This window comes from Castor canadensis, chromosome 13, assembly GCF_047511655.1.
Source record: "Castor canadensis chromosome 13, mCasCan1.hap1v2, whole genome shotgun sequence".
NCBI classification, from domain to species: Eukaryota; Metazoa; Chordata; class Mammalia; order Rodentia; family Castoridae; genus Castor; species Castor canadensis.
The window spans coordinates 53,048,164-53,068,974 of record NC_133398.1 but is presented as its reverse complement, the minus strand read 5'-3'; positions in this window follow the sequence as shown (position 1 = coordinate 53,068,974).

Below are 20,811 nucleotides of genomic sequence, written 5' to 3'. Positions count from 1 at the left end.
AGTCACCCAATCATAAGTCCACTTTCCAGAAGTGAAGCACTTCAAATACTGTTATTTAAATCAGTACAAGAGGGTTCATTACAAAGAGCTCATTAATTACATACTGCTAAGAAGTACAGGACAGGAAAGAGTACACACCACCACTTCCCATGTACAAATAATTTAAGAGTCCAGCTTCTCTGGCGTCAGTGCTCCTCCCTTTCAAAGGATGCAGAGGTCAAAGTGCTAGTGATCACAGGATGTAGGCGCCTTGATCTTGAATTTCCTAACCTCCAGAACTACAAGAAATGAAATTTCTCTTCTTTATAAATTACTCAGTTTATAACTGCAGAAATGGATTAAGACACCAGCAAATCCAGCAGGTTAATGCTCCAAGTCCAACTAGAGATGTCTTGTGTTCTATATACCAAAGCCTGCTGGCCACTCAGCAACCAAATGTCCCATCCCAGCCCTCCCCAATTTCAAAAGATGGCAACTCTCACTCTGCAGTCACTCAGACCCAAAATTCTGTATATATACTTGACTCCCTCTTATTTTCACCCCACCTCCAACCAGCATCTCCATGTGACCCACTTTTGAAACATATCCATGACTCCCCTCTTCTGCCCTCCAGGGGTGAAACTGCATCACCCTCTATGTAGGAAGCCTCCCATCAAGCCCTACTTCTGGTTGGCTACCTACAGCCTCCTCAATCAGGGTAACTGTAGAAATGATTTTCTCATAAACTAGGTCTTGGTACTTCCCAATTCCAAGCTTGACATTGGCTCCTCTTGACTTACCTCTTTTCCTCTCCCTGAATGCAACTAGACAGAAATGGCCCCAAATTGGGGCCTTTCCCTGATATCACTTGGCTCCCTCCTCCAAATCTTTCAAATCTCCCCTTCTTAGAGAGGTCACTCCACTAGCTACATCCTCTCAAGTCACTTCATCTTGATGACATTTTCCCATGTGTTTATTGCCTTTTGACATCTCATATACCTATTATGCTTATTACTTATGTGTTTATTTTAACTGTATGTTAAATGTTATTATATAATTGTTCATTGCTTATTTTGCTTATTTATTATGAACAAACGCCTACCTCCCCACTAGGCGATAAGCTCCACAAGAGCAGGATCTCAGCCTGGCTTTTCTACTGACATAGCCCAGAGTAGCCCCAAGAGAACTTGGCACCAAATATACATCTTCTAAAGGAATGGAAATGCACATGAGTATATACAGATGGATGGATGGATGGGCAGAAGGGAAGGATGGCGCAGAAGTGAGGTCAATGCTATGAGAGGTAGGGCCTCCCATCCATCCCCAGTGATGGGAGCTAAGACAGCCAACATGGGGCTGAGGAGGAGGAAGAAAAAGGCATATCGAGGAGGAAGAGGCATATTGACAGGACACAGAAGACAGGGTTTCAGAGTCACCACCCAACACACAGGGAACTCATCTGACAAGCAGTAGAACCTGGTATCAGAGAGGTACTGTAGAGCACCTGAGGGCCACCTGGGACACACTCCAAGGGCATGAGTGTGCTGAGGAGGACGGCTGACCCAAAAGTCTGGACAGAGGGCTTGACAGGCCAGAAAAAGGCACCATGACAGCTGCAAATCAGGCAGCCTCTTGGGCTCATGGCAAATAAAGGTGGAAGAATCATGGAATCCTCTTAGGCCTGTTCATCAAGAAGGAAAAATATCCTCCCTAAATACCATCATTTGGGGTTTGATAATGAGACAAACACAGAATATGTGACCAAACTGCAAGTTGAAAATAACTTGTTTCTTCAGTAATTCCGAAGGGACCATTTTCCAGAGTACAGAGGATCCAGGCTAAAGTCATTTAATGTTTCAAACCAAGAGCTTAACAATTTAAAGATCCTTCAAATAACCCTTAGCTCCTGGATGTAATCATTCCTTCTCCTATATAGACTTACGTATTGTGAGCAAATGTGTGTTGTATAAAGAAGCTCTATTGCAATCTAATCAACACTTTAGTATCTGTGAGTGTGTGAGTATGTGTGTGTATGTGTGTGTGTCCAGAAGGGATTACTAAATAGGTTTGGAGGTGCACGCATGTGTGTGCGCACACATACATACACACACACACATACAAACACACACATACACACACACACACACACACACACACACACCACTACCATTACCCAAAGTTCTTTTAACATAATTATTTAAATCACACACCTGCAAGTTCTCCTTTCAAAACATCCCAAAACTCATTCTTTGCTCTCAATCTGAATAGCCTTTTGCTTCTAGTACTCCTCTTCTTCCATAGTGCCACTTTAACACTTCTTTACTGTCCACAAATCTTGCTTTACATTGTTTCTTCTAATCTCCTGAGCATCCCTGTGAAGGATTTGCCAAGTTGCTTAACCTCTCTAAACCTGAATTGTTCACCTTGGCCTGGGGAAGTAGGGCGGATACCAGCAACAGAGAAGGATGATCCCATGAACTAAATGAGATCGCCCACACTGATGCCTCTGCACTCTAAAGGACCAAACATGTGAGGAGATACTGAGTCTGGTCCATCACAACTGAACTTTCCCATGCTCTCTGTGTCCTGCTTTGGCTGTACCTAATATCCCATTTATCAAGAAGTCCCATGATGGAAACAGTCAATGGCTAGGCTGTTTCAACACTCCGTTGACCCTGAAGCACTGCAGGGCACTGCAGGATCCAATAGGATTTTGGAACCATCAAAGAAAGACTGAACCACACGTTTGCATGGCACGTGTATTTTAATTGTCTTCCAAACTCAGTTGAAAAAAATTATGATGAGAACTTGGCAGTGTTTCTCAATGTGTGTTCCAATAGGTTTTACACAATAAAAAGGACTTAACTGACAGAACTTAAAAATGGTTTGCCTGCTCAGCATTCATCCCTACCTTCCCTGGAAACTACAGTTCAGTTTTCCTCCGGGGACCAGCCCCACCCAGTTCTTTTCTTGTTCGTGTAGTTCACATGGGCTGACCCCACACACACACTGCTCCATGCAGAGGTGGTCCCCAGTTCAGGACTGGACAGTAAGTATTTTCTATTGCCATTACGTTCAGTTCAGGAATCAGCACGAGACTCTAACCAGCAAGAGAGACTCAACTCAGAGGTTTTTACTGGACCCACTGGGATTGCTAGCGAAAAGGAGGCTGTAATCTTAGAATCACTAGAAATCACATGGACAGAGTCCACCTTAGAAAGCAACACTGAAGAAAAAAAGCCCAAAGATGGAGACCAAGATTTCCTCTTGTCATTGGAGCCTCTGGATCTACCGAAATCTAAGCCAACAGTTATGAACCAATAAATTCTCTTTTTTGCTTGAGAATTATTGCAAGAATGCTAATTCTTACACTGGGTTACACAAAGTTAAAATTTCTAAACTCCAGGGCTTCACAAAGTCTTCAAAATATTAATACACAATATGAATGTGCATCAAGGGAATATATTTGAAGCATTTCCCAAACTATGTATCTAATGAACTTTTTGTTTTGGACTATATCATAGGTTTGTAATTCACAGAAAACACCTTGAGAAAGGGTAATACATATTACGTATAGGTTAACCTAGTGTTAAAGTCATGTAAATTTCCCATTCCCTTGTTATTCTGGATACATGAGACAAATGGGAATTCATTTATCCAACAATGCTGATGCATTTTTCAAGCCTTTAAAAATGTATGTGTATAATTTTTATTCATTTTACTAAATTGGGGTCATAAGCACAAACCATGGTATATTTTTCCAGACTTAATAAAATGTGTGTATATATACAGACTTTTCTTTATTATATTGGGGTCATAATTCCTAAACAGCTGTACTTTTTTAAGTTCTCCATTTTAACATATTTTTAGCCACTAGCCTCACTGCCAAGCTATCAGCTGTCATTCCTTTTTGTTGTAAATATGTCTAGCTCTACAGTAACTCTCACACTCTGCAGTGGCATATCCAAGATAAGAGAAACTCATTGTAACTGTGTGTTTAAAAAGAACAGGGCCCAGTAGTCTCAGCGTGAGAGCCGGGCAGGGGGTACACTGAGTGCCTCTGCTACTATCAATGATGGTCATATCCGTGATGATTTTGGCACCTGAACAGCTGCTTATTTCCTGGTTGGAACAGCTAAAGTTTCCAACTGACCTTTGAATATGGAAGTTTTATAATACTTAGCCAAGAAACGAACCACTCCAACTTGATAGTAAGCTTTGGTGCAAACTCCATCTAAAAACTGTAAAATTTAAAGTTCTTTTTTTTTTCTAAACCCAAGAGAACCCACAGTCCAAAATATTCCATTTCTTAGTGTATAAGTCATCTATTGGCACAGAAGTCAAATTGCAGTCATTTTTCAAGTATTTTGTCTGCCTAACACTCTCAAGTTGCTGTTTGCCTATTTAAAGAGTGTTTGTTTGATGATCTCATAATGGAAAGGATGGGGACCTGGGACAATGGGAAGTGACTAGGTGCTCCTTTGTCATTGAAAGTGTAACCTTGGCCCTGAGCAGGTAGGCAGGAGCACAGGCAGGCTGGCTAGTTAGTATGAACAGTAAATATCTACAAAAATCAGTTCTCTATTCAGTCAGAGGAGTAGAAACTTTCTGAAACCTTTTGGCTATCATCAGGCTGGGTTTGCAGCCACACTTTGAGGCCTGGCAAGGAAAACACATCAGGCCTTCTTATGTCCAAGTCTAAAAGATCCAGAGGCAAGGACTGTGGTCACCTGTAGCCTAGTGTATGACTTAAAAGAGTAGCCCAGCCTAGCATAGCCCTGAAGTCTTTCCCAGAGTCCAGAGTACATGCTCTGGAAGGGGCATAGGCTTCAGTACACTGCACCACCAAAGTGGGGAGGAGCCAAGCACCTGCTCAGACAGCCATAGGCAAACTCAGGGTCTGCTCTGCCAAAGAAAACACCCCTGCCTGCCCCTAACCCCCAGCATCTATGCTCAGAAGGGCCTCTGTCTTCCTACTTGGAGGTCTGCTGACCAGATGTGGGCTTGGGTGATGGCTGGAGGGGCCAGGGAGTCATTAATCTGCAATTAGGACTGTGCCTGCCCACATGTGCCCTGCCTGCTTCCTCTTGACAAATATGCAGCTGAAAAGCACTTTTGGAGAAAATGGATCCCTCAGTTCATCTTCAAGATGAGTCACTTTGGAAACCATTGCCCTGGGGCTGTTAGCACCATGCCTGCCTCAGAAGCAGAAGCTTCTAAGTTGTTCATACTGGGTATTTTAAACAACTTCAGGGCAGCGAGACTATAATCAAAAGGCATTTAGGAGACACCACTTGACAGCAAAACTCTAGAAGAGAGCAGTGACTGCTTGCTCCCCTAGCCACCCTCAGCATAGGCCTGAGCCAGGAATGAGGCCCCTCTCTGCTCAGGTGAGGCAGCCTCTGAACCCCTGGTAATACCTGGGAGGAGCAGAAAGGCCGGGCAGTTGGGGATAAGGCGAGAGAGAGGACTGTGCGATACCTGCTGCACAGTCTTGGGTAATGTCCTGCGTTGAAGGTTGATGCAGGCTCCCTTCACAGACAAACATCCAGTGGCCTTGTTCTTATTCTATACCGTCCAGGTCCAGTGGCCTGCCTACCTGTGCTGAGCTCCTCCTCACCCTATCCCCAATATGCATATTAAACAACAGTAAAGGAACAATGAAATCACACAAAGCCATAATGAAGAAAATAGGAGAGGGTTCTCAATGAACAAGAGACTAAGAAATTTGAAGAAGGTGAATGGTGGAATGATGACTTACAAATACAGAAGAAGGCACTGCCAAGAATACACAAGCAGCAAGAGACCAGAAGCTGACGGGGTAACAGGCTTTTCAAGCAGAACCCCGCAGGGACTTAGAATCTGAAATACCAGGTATGACATAGGGCAGGGTGAATAGCACCATCCACTAACAATGGACACTGCAATCCCCATCCTGCAACCACTGCTCGGCACAAGAGCACGAGCCAGGAGATAACGAAAGGGAGATTGTTCTTAAAGACTTCAGTTCATATATGTATATATACACAGATATTTTATTCACATGTTAATTACACAAAGGGGCCTCATATTTCCATACATGCATATAATGATGTCCATTGATCAAATGCACTCCCTCTATTATTGTTTCTCATCCTCCCTCTCTCCCTTTTTAAACAACTTTTAGCAGCTCTTCTTATTTTCATGCATACATAGAAAAGTACTTCAGTCATATTCACTCTCCTCTTTCACCCTCCCACCTTCTACTGGTTCCCACTCCCAACCAGTCCCTGTTTTACACTCCTGTCACTCATTTTTTTAAGGTCTAAATTCCTTATATGAGAGAGAACATGTGATATTAATCTTAGTCTGGCTTATTTTACTTAACATGATCAAATCTCTAGTTTGAATTTTCCTGCAAATGACAATTTCATTTTCTGTATGGCTAAATAATGTTCCATTGTGTATATACAAATTATTTCGATCCATTCATTGGGTAATGGATCACTGAGCTGCTTCCATAGCTTGGCTATTGTGAATAGTGCTAAAATAAACATGGGTGTGCAAGTGTCTCTATTGTATGCTGACTTACATTCCTTCAGATACATGCCCAAGACTGATGTCACTGGGTCATATGATAGCTCTATATTTAACTTTTTAAAAAATCATGACTGCATTAATTTACATTCCCACCAACAATGTATAAGTGACCATTTTTCCACAGCCTCACCAACATTTGGTGTTTTTCTTTTTCTTCTTTTTTGTTTGCTTCTATTTTATTATTATCATATTATTGTTGTACTGGGGATGCACTGTGACATTTACAAATGTTCTTACAATAATCATAATTGAATTAACTCCTCCATCATTGTCTTTTTTTTTTATTCACATGTGCATACAATGCTTGGGTCATTTCTTCCCCCTGCCCCCACCCCTCCATTACCACCCACTCCGCCCAATCCCTCTCCCGCCCACCCCCTCAATACCCGGCAGAAACCATTTTACCCTTATCTCTAATTTTGTTGGAGAGTATAAGCAATAATAGGAAGGACCAAGGGTTTTTGCTAGTTGAGATAAGGATAGCTACACAGGGAGTTGACTCACATTAATTTCCTGTGCCTGTGTGTTACCTTCTAGGTTAATTCTTTTTGAGCTAACATTTTCTCTAGTTCCTGGTCCACTTTTAATATTGGCCTCAGTTGCTTTTAAGGTATCTGCTTTAGTTTCTCTGCGTTAAGGGCAAAAATACTAGCTAGTTTTTTAGGTGTCTTACCTATCCTCACCCCTTCCTTGTGTGCTCTCGCTTTTATCATGTGCTCAAAGTCCAATCCCCTTGTTGTGTTTACCCTTGATCTTATGTCCGCATATGAGAGAGAACATACGATTTTTGGACTTTTGGGCAAGGCTAACCTCACTCAGAATGATATTCTCCAATTCCATCCATTTACCAGCGAATGATAACATTTCGTTCTTCTTCATGGCTGCATAAAATTCCATTGTGTATACATACCACATTTTCTTGATCCATTCGTCAGTGGTAGGGCATCTTGGCTGTTTCCATAACTTGGCTATTGTGAATAGTGCCGCAATAAACATGGGTGTGCAGGTGCCTCTGGAGTAACCTGTGTCACAGTCTTTTGGGTATATCCCCAAGAGTGGTATTGCTGGATCAAATGGTAGATCAATGTTTAGTGTTTTAAGTAGCCTCCAAATTTTTTTCCAGAGTGATTGTACTAGTTTACATTCCCACCAACAGTGTAAGAGGGTTCCTTTTTCCCCACATCCTCGCCAACACCTGTTGGTGGTGGTGTTGCTGATGATGGCTATTCTAACAGGGGTGAGGTGGAATCTTAGTGTGGTTTTAATTTGTATTTCCTTTATTGCTAGAGATGGTGAGCATTTTTTCATGTGTTTTTTGGCCACTTGAATTTCTTCTTTTGAGAAAGTTCTGTTTAGTTCACGTGCCCATTTCTTTATTTGTTCATTAGTTTTAGGAGAATTTAGTTCTTTAAGTTCCTTACACATTCTGGTTATCAGTCCTTAGTCTGATGTGTAGCTGGCAAATATTTTCTCCCACTCTGTGGGTGTTCTCTTCAGTTTAGAGACCATTTCTTTTGATGAACAGAAGCTTTTTAGTTTTATGAGGTCCCATTTATCTATGCTATCTCTTAGTTGCTGTGCTGCTGGGGTTTCGTTGAGAAAGTTCTTACCTATACCTACTAACTCCAGACTATTTCCTACTCTTTCCTGTATCAACTTTAGAGTTTGTGGTCTGATATATTAAGATCCTTGATCCATTTTGAGTTAATCTTGGTATAGGGTGATATACATGGATCTAGTTTCAGTTTTTTGCAGACTGCTAACCAGTTTTCCGAGCACTTTTTTTTGAAGAGGCTGCTATTTCTCCATCATATATTTTTAGCTCCTTTGTCAAAGATAAGTTGCTTATAGTTCTGTGGCTTCATATCTGGGTCCTCTATTCTATTCCACTGGTCTTCATGTCTGTTTTTGTGCCAGTACCATGCTATTTTTATTGTTATTGCTTTGTAATATAGTTTCAAGTCAGGTATTGTGATACCTCCTGCATTGTTCTTTTCACTGAGTATTGCCTTGGCTATTCATGGCCTCTTGTGTTTCCATATAAATTTAACAGATTTTTCAATCTCTTTAATGAATGTCATTGGAATTTTGATGGGAATTGCATTAAACATGTAGATTACTTTGGGGAGTACAGACATTTTTACTATGTTGATTCTACCAATCCATGAGCATGGGAGATCTCTCCACTTTCTATAGTCTTCCTCAATCTCTTTCTTCAGAAGTGTATAGTTTTCCTTGTAGAGGTCTTTCACATCTTTTGTTAGGTTTACACCTAGGTATTTGATTTTGTTTGAGGCTATTGTAAATGGAATTGTTTTCATACATTCTTTTTCCATTTGTTCATTGTTAGTGTATAGAAATGCTAATGATTTTTCTATGTTGATTTTTTATCCTGCTACCTTGCTATAGCTATTGATGATGTCTAGAAGCTTCTGAGTAGAGTTTTTTGGGTCTTTAAGGTATAGGATCATGTCATCTGCAAATAGGGATATTTTGACAGTTTCTTTACCTATTTGTATTCCTTTTATTCCTTCTGCTTGCCTAATTGCTCTGGCTAGGAATTCCAGTACTATGTTGAATAGGAGTGGAGATAGTGGGCATCCTTGTCTGGTTCCTGATTTTAGAGGGAATGGTTTTAATTTTTCTCCATTAAGTATAATGCTGGCTGTAGGTTTTTTCTGAGATTTCCATATCCTGGCTTGTTTCCTCTTTAATGTTGTCTATTTTTGTCCTAAGTTCATATATCTCTTTATTAATCATGTTCTCTGTTTCACTTTGGTGTTTATACAGTTCTTCTATGGTTTCCTTTATTTCTTCTTTTGCTTTTTGAAATTCTCTACTGTTGTTGTCTTGGAATTTCTTAAGTGTCTCCTGTACATTTTGTTTGACCATATCCAGTATCATCTCTATAAAATTCTCATTGAGTACCTATAGTATGTCTTCTTTTAAATTATTCTTGTGGGCTTCATTGGGTTCTTTGGCATAGTTTATCTTCATTTTGTTGGAGTCTGGATCTGAGTATCTGTTTTCTTCATTTCCCTCTGGTTCCTGTACTAATTTTTTGCTGTGGGGAAACTGGTTTCCCTGTTTTTTCTGTCTTCCTGTCATTGCCCTTGGTGTTGTTATTGACCCTGTACTGTGTGCAATTAAGTATTTTCTGTCTTATAATAATAGCACTAGTGATATTTAGAATGGAAGGGTGAGAGGGGATGGAAAGCAAAGAAGTTAAAGGAAAAGGGAAAAACAAATAATCAAGTAGAAAGAAAAAAACAAAGCAAAGAAGCAAACAAAAAAAGTTTCAACTATATAAACAGGGAGAGACAGTGTACTAATCAACCATAAGCTGAAAAGGCATTATAGAGACAGAGAGAGGATTGAAAATAAAAAATAAAAATAAAGATAAGATTAAAAATAAAAAATAAGTAAATGAAAGAAAAAATATATATAAATAAAATAAAATAAAACAAAATAAAAAATAGAAAATAAAAAAAAAACCTCCAAGTTCAAATTCAATGAAGTTTCAGTCTTAACAATTTTGGTGTCCATCCCTCAGCCTCCAATCCTGGAGATGGTGCCTCAGATGTTGTTCTGTAGTTGTCTCATCAAAGGGGATGCATAAAGTAGAACAAAACTGCACACACCCAAAAAAAAGAAGCCCACAAAGTGTCCCAAGTTCAAATGCAATACAGTTTCAGTAAGTTTTTCAGCATGCAGATTTAGTTCGGTTGTTTTCTTATCAAAAGTAGGGAGAGAGAAAAAAAAGAGTCTGGAGACAGTTCTGTGAATGGCTATCTGTGGCTGTGGCTTGCCTGCCTACTGCTGTCAGCCTGCTGTTGCTGGAGGCAATATTTATGCTGATCTCTGGGATGAGCTTAACACTCACCTGCCCCTGCAGGCTTTGTTTACTCAGAGTTCTCCTGTGCGGGAGCCTCTGCTACAAGCTTTCCCCTTTCCAAGCACACTGGGGGAGGTGACACTGCACCTGCTTTCTCAGGCCTGCATGTTTGTTTACAGCTCACATGGGAGGTGGGTCATCCCCTCTCTCCTGTGGAGTTTTCCTCCCTCCACCACTCTCACAAGCTTTCCTGCTCCTGGTTGCTGGGCGCACACCCCCACTCCTGCCCTCTCCAGCCAGGGCCGACTTGTTTATTTACAATTCTGGTAGGGATTCCCCTCCCCGCCTCTTTGGCACTCAGGATGCCCCACCCTCTTTGCTATGTGTCTTTATTGTTCTTGTTGCTTATTACTCAGTTTCTCTTTTTTTCCCGGGTGGGGGTCGGTCTGTTCAGAGGGCTATGCTGATCTGGCCCAGGGTTGTCTGTGGGAGTTCTGCGTACCACTTAGCTCACCTTGTGGTCCGCGTCTTCCCAAGCCGTCTGGGTGCGGGCATCTGGCGGCATCCCAGGGGCCCTCCTGATTTCTCCATTCAACGTGAAGTGGAGATGCTCTGTGCAGGCTGGAAGTGTGAAGGGGTCAAAGTTTTGCCTCTTCTTGGTGGCCTGCCTGCAATGTGTGTCTCCACCATCTCTCCAAGATTTCACTTTAGGAGGCACGCTTTCTGCTTCCTCCCTGTAGCTGCGATCTTGGAATCCCCATGGTGTTTTTCTTGATAACTGTCTTTCTGACTTGGGTAAGATGGATTCTCAATGTCATTTTTTGATTTGCATTATCTTATGGCTAAGGATAGTGAATATTTCTTCATTTGTACTTCTTTTGAGAACTGTTAGATTCATCCTATATGTATTAAGTGGATTGTTTGTTCTTTTGGCACTTAATTTTTAGAGTTCTTTATATATTCTGGGTATTAATTCTTTGATAAATAGCTGGCAAAGTTTTTTTGGAAAGCAGAAATTTTTAATCAAATATATGCTATATATAAATATATGTGTATTATCAAAACACAAAAATCTAAAAAGTACTAATAAATTGTTCATATTGAAACATATATAATCTGTATATCTCTTATATAAAATATGTATATATATTACATCCTATGCATATTATATGTATTATTTATGAAAATGTACATTTATAGGCCAGATTTGTGTCATAGTGGAACACTGATGGGATTTTTTATTGTGCTGAGTGGGGGTTCATTGTGGCATTTACAAAAGTTCTTATAATGTATCAGATATATCATACTTGAATTCATCTCCTCCACTGTGCTCCTTTATCTCCCTCCCCCATTCCTGGAATAGTTTCAACAGGTTTCATTTCTCCATTTACACACATGTATACACAGTATTTGAACTATATTCATCCTCCTACACCTTTTCCTCACCACCTCCCTCTCCTGCTGGTATCAATCCCACCCCCAACCCACCTCTTGTTCTCTGATTTTGTAGAAGAAAAAGAAAAAAATGACATTTTTGCTATTTATGATAAAGGTAGCTACACAGTTTCCTTGTGACATTTCCGCATATATATCTATTATAACCCCAATTGGTTTATTTCCTCTATTTTGCTTCATTCTACCTTAGTCCCTTTTTATGGTGGTTTCAACCAGTTTAAAAATTCTACATTCATTTTTTTATTGTTTTTACATTTACTTACATGTGTATACATTGTTTGGGCCACCTCCCCCTACCCCACCCTCTATATTCATTCTTGAATAGGAAGTACATCAACCAATCAACCATATTCACCTTTTTAGTTTCCACCCCTCTCCTATGTAATCTCCCCTTAGTGTGACCTGTTTTTCATAATATTGCTGTATTTGTATTAGGTATATATTCCACATATGAGAGAAAACATGTGGTTTTTGACCTTCTGAACCTGGCTAACTTCACTTAAGTTGATCTTCTCTTCTCCAGTTCCATCCATTTACTTGTGAATGACAAAATTTCATTCTTCCTCATGGTTGAGTTTTCACTGTGTATAAATACATTTTCTTAATCCATTCATCAGTAGTGGGGCATCTTGGCTGTTTCCATAACTTGGCTATTGTGAATAGTGCTGCAATAAACATGGTTGTGCAGGTGCCTTTGTTGCAATCTGACTCACATTCCTTCAGATATATCTCTAGGAGTAGAATTGCTGCATTTCCTTTATGCTGGCAAATTTTTTTTTACGATTCTGTAACATTTGTCTTCATTCTGCAATTTTTCCTTTGATGTAGAGAAGCTTTTTAATTTTTTAAATTGTTTGATTTTTATTATATTATTGTTGAACTGGGGTTACATTATGACATTTACAAAAGTGCTTACAATATATCTTAAATTCACCCCCTCCATCATTCTCCTTTATAATCCTCTCCCCCCATTCTTAGGATACTTTCAGTAGGTCTCATTTTTCATTTTCATACAGGTGTACATATTTCCACCATATTCACCCTGCTACACCCTTTCCTTATAGCCTTCCCCTTTCCATAGGTAAAAAACCCCACACAAGGATGTGCTTTACTTTCCTGTCTCCATCTTTTAAAAAAACAAACAAAAACAAAACTTTTTTGTGTGCAGTACTGGTACCAGTGCCCAGCTGTTAAAAAAATTGTTTAAGATAGCTATACAGAGTTTCATTATGATATTTCCACAACCTGAATTGGTTCATGTCCACTTTTCTCCTTTCTACCTTAGTCCCCTTCTTGTGGTGATTTCAACAGGTTTAAAAATTATATATTCAGGCTAGGTGTTGGTGGCTTGTGCCTGTAATCCTAGCTACTCAGGAGGTAGAGATCAGGAGAATCACACTTTGAAGCCAGCCCAGGCAAATAGTTCACAAGACCCTATCATGAAAATACCAATCACAAAAAGGGCTGGCAGACTGGTTCAAGTGGTAGAGTGCCTGCCTAGGAAGTATAAGAGACCCTGAGTTCAAACCTGAGTTCAGTACCACAAAAAATTTTATATTCATTCTTGTATAGAAAGTACATCAACCATATTCACTTTCTTTAACTCCTTTTACCCTCCCTCTTCCCTTAGTGACCTCCCCTTAGTGTAACCTGTTTTTCAAAATATTGCTTGTTTCTGTATTGGGCCTATATTCCAATACAGAATATTCTAATATTGGCTCTCTAAATCTGGCTAACTTCATTTAAGATGATGTTCTCCAGTTCCATTCAATTACCAGCAAGTAACAAGATTTCATTTTTTTTTTTATGGCTGAATAAAATTCTATTGTATATAAGTAGCACATTTTCTTCATTCATCGGTAATGGGGCATCTGCACTGTTTCCATAGCTTAGCTATTGTGAACAGTGCTGCAGTAAATGTGGGTATGCAGGTGCCTTTATTGTAGCCTGACTTACATTCCCTCAGGTATATCCCCAGGCGTGGGATTGCTGGACCACATAGCAGTTCTATTTTTAGTTTTTTGAGAATCTTCCATACTGTTTTCCACAGTAGTTGTACTAGTTTACATTCCCACCAGCAATGTGTGAGGGTTCCTTTTACCCCACATCCCCGCCAACATCTGTTGTTTTCTTGATAGCCATTCTAACAGGTGGAATCTTAACGTGGTGTTAATTTGCATTTCCTTTATGGACAGGGATACTGAGCATTTCATGTGATTTTAGCCCTTTTGAGTTCTTCCTTTGCCCATTTCTTCATTGGGTCATTGATTTTTTTTGGGGGGGGGGTCAGTTTTTTTTAACTCCCTGTATATTCTGGTTATTAATCTCTTGTCAAATGTATAGCTGGTAAAGATTTTCTCCCATTCTGTGGGCTGCCTCTTCAATATGGTTACCATTTTTTGTTGTTGTTGTGCAAATGCTTTTTAATTTCCATTTTCTAATACTTTCTTTAGTTACTGAGTCATTAGCAATCTACTTAGGTTACTGCCTATGCTGATGTATTCCCTACACTTTTCTGCACTAGAAGCAGCTTTTTAGTTTGATGCAATCCCATTTGTTAATCCTTGCTGTCATTTTCTGAGCAATTGGAGTCCTATTTGGAAAAGCCTTACCTATGCCTATGTTTTCAAATGTTTTCCTCTAGCAATATCACAGTTTTACATCTTACATTAGGTCTTCAATCCATTTAATATTTTTTACAGAGTACAAGACAGAGATCTAATTTCAGTCTTATATCTGTGCCTATCCAGTTTTCCAATACCATTTGTCAAAGAGACTGGCTTTTTTCCAGCATGTTTTTGGCACCTTTGTCAAAAATCAGATGGTTGTAGCTGTGTGGATTTACTCCTTGATCTTCTATTTCATGGGGCCACACATCTGTTTTTGAGCTGTTACCATGCTATTTTTGTTAATATGACTTTATAATATAATTTGAAATAAGTTATTGTAATATCTCTAGCATTACTCTTTTTGCTAAAGATTGTTTTGCCTATTTGGGGTCTTTCATGCTTTTAAATGTATTTTAAGATTATTTTTTCTATTTTTGTGATAAATGACATTGGAATTTTGATGAAGATTGCATTGAATCTGTAGATTGCTTTTGGTAGTACAGCCATTTTCACAATATTAATTCCACAATCCATGAATGTGGGAGTTCTTTCCATCTTCCGGTGTCTTTCAAAGTTTTCTACTTTTCATTGTAGAGGTCTTTCACCTCCTTATGTTTATTCATAGATATTTAATTTTTTGTCTATTATGAATGGCATTGTTTCCCTGACATTTTTCTCAATCTATTCATTATTGTTATATAGAAAAGTTACTGATCTTTGTATGCTGATTTTGTATCCTGCTGCTTTGTCAAAGGTGTTTATCAGATTTAAGAGTTTTTGGTGGGGTCCTTTGAGTACAGGAGCATATCATCAACAAATAGGGATAGTTTGATTTCTTCCTTTCCTAATTTTATTCCTTTTATTTCTCTCTCTTGCCTTATTTCTCTAACAATTCAAGCACAATATTGAATAATAAAAGTGGAAAGATATAGACAGCTTTGTCAAGTTCCTCACTTTAAAGGAAATGGTTTTAGTTTTCCCCATGTCAAACAATGTTGATTGTAGGTTTATCATATGTAGCCTTTATTATGTCAAAGTACCAATCCCAGCTTCTTCTAACTCCTCATGAGGAATGTTATCATATATATGTTTTCTGCATATATTGAGATAATCGTGTGATTTTTGTCCTTTAATCTGTTTATGTATTACATTATGCTTATTCCTTTATGCATGTTGACTCATCCTTACATTCCTGGAATGAAACCAACTGGATCATGTTGTATGATCTTTTTAACGTGTTGTTAAATTCGGTTTCCAATTTTGCATCTACATTCATTCATCAAGGAAATTGGCTTATTTTATTTTATCATATCTTTTTCCAGTTTTGATATCAGGCATCATAGAGTTTGATAGTATTCCTTCCCTTTCCATTATATGGAACAGTTTGAGGGGCATTGGTGTTAGTTGTCCTTTAAAGATGTGGTACAAGGGGGAGGTGGTGGGGAAATGGTGTAGGAGGGTGAATACAGTGCAAATACTGTGAAAACATGTAAATCCAAAAATGATACCTGTTGAAACTATTCCAGGAATTGGGGGAGAGCAGTGGAGGAGGAAAATTCAAGTATGATATATTTGATCCATTGTAAGAACTTTTGTAATATACCCAGCACAAAAAAGAGAGCGAGAAAGAGAGATCTGGTAGAATCCATCCAATCGTGGGCTTTTGCTTTTTGGGGAGACTTTATTGTAGCTTCAATTTCATTGCTTATTTTAGATTTGTTTAGTTGGCTTATAACCTCTTGGCTCAATTTTGGTAGGTCTTACACACCTAGAAATTTATCCATTTCTTCTAGATTTTCCAGTCTATTAAAATACAGATTTTCAAAGTATTCCCTAATGATCCTCTTTATTTCATTGGTATTTGTTGTAATATCCCCTTTCTCATTTCTAATTCTAGTGATTTAGGTCTTCTTTCTTTTGGTTAGTCTGGTTAAGTGTTTGTCCATCATATGTTTCAAAGAACCAACTTTTTCTTTCACTGATTATCTTGTTAAGTCTTCATTTTGCTAACTTCTTCCCTGATCGTTATTATGTCTTTCCACCAACTGCTTTTGATTTTGGCTTGTTTCTGTTTTACTAAGAGCTTCAGGTTCATTGTTAGGTTATTTGATATTTCTGAGTTTTTAATGTAGGCTCTCCTCTCTATACATTTTACTCTTAGCACTGCCTTTTCTGTGTCCCAAAGGTTCTGGTAAGTTGCTTTCCTGTTCATTTGATTCTAGGATTTTTTTTTTTTTTACTTATTTCTTCAGTGACCCATTGATCATTCAGAAGTGAAGTCTTCAGTCTCCACATATTTGAATATTTTCTGTAGTTTCCCTTGTTATTGATTCCTAGTTTTATTCCACTGTGGTCCAATGAAATGCAGGAAGTTATTTCCACTTTTTTGTATTTAAGAATTGTTTTATGTTCTAAAATACGATCACTTTTGGGACATTCCATACACTGCTGAGAAAAATGTGTATTCAGCAGCTGTTGGGTGGAGTATTTTGTAGATGTCTATTAAGCCCTTTGATCTAGTAATTTAATTCTTGTTTCCCTATTGATTTTTGTCTGTATAACCTATGAATAGTGAGAGTGGAGTATTAAAGTTATCCACTATTATTGGGTTGTGGTCTATTTGAGGTTTTATGTCCAGTAGTGTTTCCTTTATGAAAATGGGTTTGCTGACATTTAGAGTGTATATATTTGCAATTGTTATAGTCTCCTGATGGATTATTTCTTTTATCAATTTGAAGTGACCTTTTTTCTTCTAATTTTGAAGTTTGCTTCATCAGATATGTGTACAGATACTCCTACTTGCTTTCAAGCTCCATTTCCTTAGGAATATCTTTTTCCATCCTTTCACTTCAAGTTTTTGTCAATGAGTGCATTTCTTCTGGGCAACAAATTCTTGGGTCTTGTTTTTTTAATCCAGTCTATCAATCTGTGTCTTTCTACTGGAAAATCAACACCATTAACATTCTGAGTGATTTTAAAAGAATACAGTAATTCCTGTAATTTTGGTTTTTTACTGTTTGATTCTTCCCTACTCCTCATTTTCTCATCTACTCATCTGGTGAGATTTATATTTTCCCATGTTTTCATGGTTACATTTATATTTCTCTTTACAGGATTCCTTTAAATATCTTTTGCAGTGCTGGTTTAGTGGTCAATAATTGCTTTAGTTTTTATCGTAGGTTTTTATTCCTCATTCAGTTATGAATGATAGCTTTGCTGGGTAATCTGAGATGCCAGTAATTTTCTTTCAGTACTTTTTAAGTACTTTTAAGGTTTTTATTGAGAAATCTGCTGTCCTCCTGGGTTCACCTTTATAGTCAACTTAGCACTTCTCTCTTGCAGTTTTCAATAGTCTTTCCTTGTTCCATATAAATGATTTAACTATAATTTAATGTGGTGAGATCCTATTCTGGTCTGGAGTCCTAAAAGCCTCCTGTACCTGGATGGGCATCTCTTTCTCAGATTTGGGAAGTTTTATAATATCTTATTGAATGTTTCCTATGCCTTTATCCTGCACTTATTCTCCTTCCTCTATGCCCATGTTTCATAGATTTGTTTTTTTAATGGTGTCCCAGAGATGTTGTATGCTCCATTTATATTTCTTCATTCTTTATCTTCACCTAATTTTTCTATTACATCTGCCTAATCTTTAAGCCCTGATAGTCTGCCTTCCATTTGATCCAGTCTACTCAAGAGGCTTTCAATTTAGTTTTTATTTGACTTATAGAGCTTTTCATTTCCAGAATTTCAACTTCTTTTCAGGCATTCTATATCTTTATTGAATTTCCTTTTCATATATTTCCCCACTTCCTTGTTTCATTCAGCTGTTTATTTGTATCATCTTTGAATTCATTTATCAGTTTTTTATCCTCTTTGAATTCATTGACGTATTTATACATGTACTCCAATTTCATTGATCATTCTTATCATTCTCTTGAGTTTAATATTTGAGATTTCATTCACTCATTATCATTCAAATCCTTTATTGTGGGATTTTTTTTAAGTGTCATGCTGCCTTATTTTTCATATTTGTGGTTTTTCATTGAGATTTGCTCATCTGAAGTCAAGTCATTGGTTGGAGATTTTAATCACCCCCAAGTCTTTCAGTTGAATTATTCTCTATATTCTGACAGGACTGGGTAGGTAGTAGCAGGGTTGATGTGCCATTTCTTGCCGCTTCCTGGCAGTAACAAATTCACCAATTCAAAATCAAACCATTTTCACATGAAGTTAAAAAAAAATTTGGCAACATTATCTGCACCCCCAATCACATTATATGTAAAAGGTACTAGCTTTCTTGTGAGGCACACTAGGGGGTTAGAAAAAAATATATGTGTAGGATTTAAAAATTAAGTGGCAAAAATAAGGTAGAGTTAGGAAAAATAAGGAAGATGGGAGGAGGAGATGAAGTGTGTGGGCTGAAGTTTAATTATCGCAGAGAAAGATGCAATAGTCAAAGATTGCTGAAGGATAGGAAAATAAAAAGGGAGGGAAAATAAACTACCAATCAAAAAATTTATAAAAGAAAAGTAAAAATCAGTATTTGTTCCTTGTTTAGAAGAATGTATAACAGCTGGGCTCCATCAAAATAGTGGATATTCTCCTCCAATCTCTGGCCCTCAGCATTTTCTCTAAAGTTCTCCTGTTGCATTTAGTCAAACAACAAAATCATGAGACAAATATTATTATCCACATTTTAACATGCAAAAGAATTTTATCAAGACCTCAGAGCTAGTGGGTGGCAAGGTCCAGTCCCAGGTCTACTGGACTCCAAAGATCATGCATACTTTTAGCACCATGATCACTACTCCTCATAATACCTACTTGTGGCCTTTACACATTTTCTGAATTTATTTATATTAATTACCTTAATAATATTAAGAATATTTTAATTTTGAAGCAAAAATGGGTAAGTAGGAAGGTGAGAAATTGTTCCTAAGGCCAAGTGAAGCAGAGTTATGCCTATATAGCTCATCCCACCTGGGGTCACTATGGAGATGACCAGCAAGTCTTCCCCTAAATATCACAATGGCAAAGCTCACAGAGTGCTCAGTGCCCCTTATTCTGCCAAGTCAATACCATCCTTCAGCTTCACCCTCTCCTAGCAATCAGACATATTAGAAAAACTTATTAGTCTTGATGCTACTAAACACCTTAATATAACTATACTGAAGGAAGAAGGGAGAGCATATAAGAATTAAAAATCCTAATCTACCAAAATATTCCATGTCTAAAATCAGTGGATCAGCAAATAGCCATACATGCATATTTTTAGGAATGTGAAAAGTATTAGAAAAAAGAAAAATTGAAAATTTTAAATTGGGGAAATATAAGGAAGGATAGATCATAAGGGAGGATAGAGGAGCTGGGATGGAAATTGCTGCATTTGCATAATCATTTTAGCACTGTTTTTGGCTTTTCAAATCTAGTATTTTTTGATTTGTAAAAAAATGATGAAACAAAAATAAAACCTGTGGTAGCTTCCCATCACTATGACAAAATACTTAAGGAAAAATCAGCTTAAAGAAGGAAAGATTTATTTTGGATCATGTTTTCAGAGGCTTCAATCCACAGTCACTTGGCTCCATTGTTTCTGGTTATGCAGAATCATCATGATGGGGAGAAAGTGGGAGAGCAAAGCTGCTCACTCCATGGCAGTCAGGGAGCAATAAAGAGAGGAAGAGCCTGGGACAAAATACCCCCTTCTAGAGTACAACCCCAATGACTTACTTTTTCCAACTAGGCCCCACCTCCTAAAGTTTCCACAACCTCCTAATAGCCCATATAGCTATCAACCCTTCCATTAATGAAGGTAGAACTTTCATTACCCATCACCTCCCAAAGGCTCCATCTCTGAACACTGCCGCATTAGCAATCAAGTCTTCAATACATGACCTTTTGTGGGTCATTTTAGATTGAAATGATAACACTACTCTTCTTTGTATTCTCCATTAGCCTAGTGTATTACAGCAAATTCATATATGTGGTTTGATGTGCGTTTTGGAGCCAGAAGATAAGATGAGAGAATATGGGAGGTCCCTATATTGGGAAAGCAGATCTGGAGTCAGAAGACCTGGATTCCAATCTTGACTTTGCTGCCCTGGGCTGTGTAGCCTTGGGGAACATGCTTAACAACATGCATGAGCGTCCCTACCCTGTGAGGGTAGACTCCATGTTAACAACAAGAGGATTACATAATATAGACCCTGACTCAGGGATGGAAATTAAGCTCATAGTGAAGATGCAAGGAATGGGGACCAGGTAGGTGAGAGCGATGGAAAGACTGAGCCCTAGACAAGAAGACACCAGTTCCTCTCTCAGGAATCAGGCCCTAAGCATAAGCCTACTTCTTTA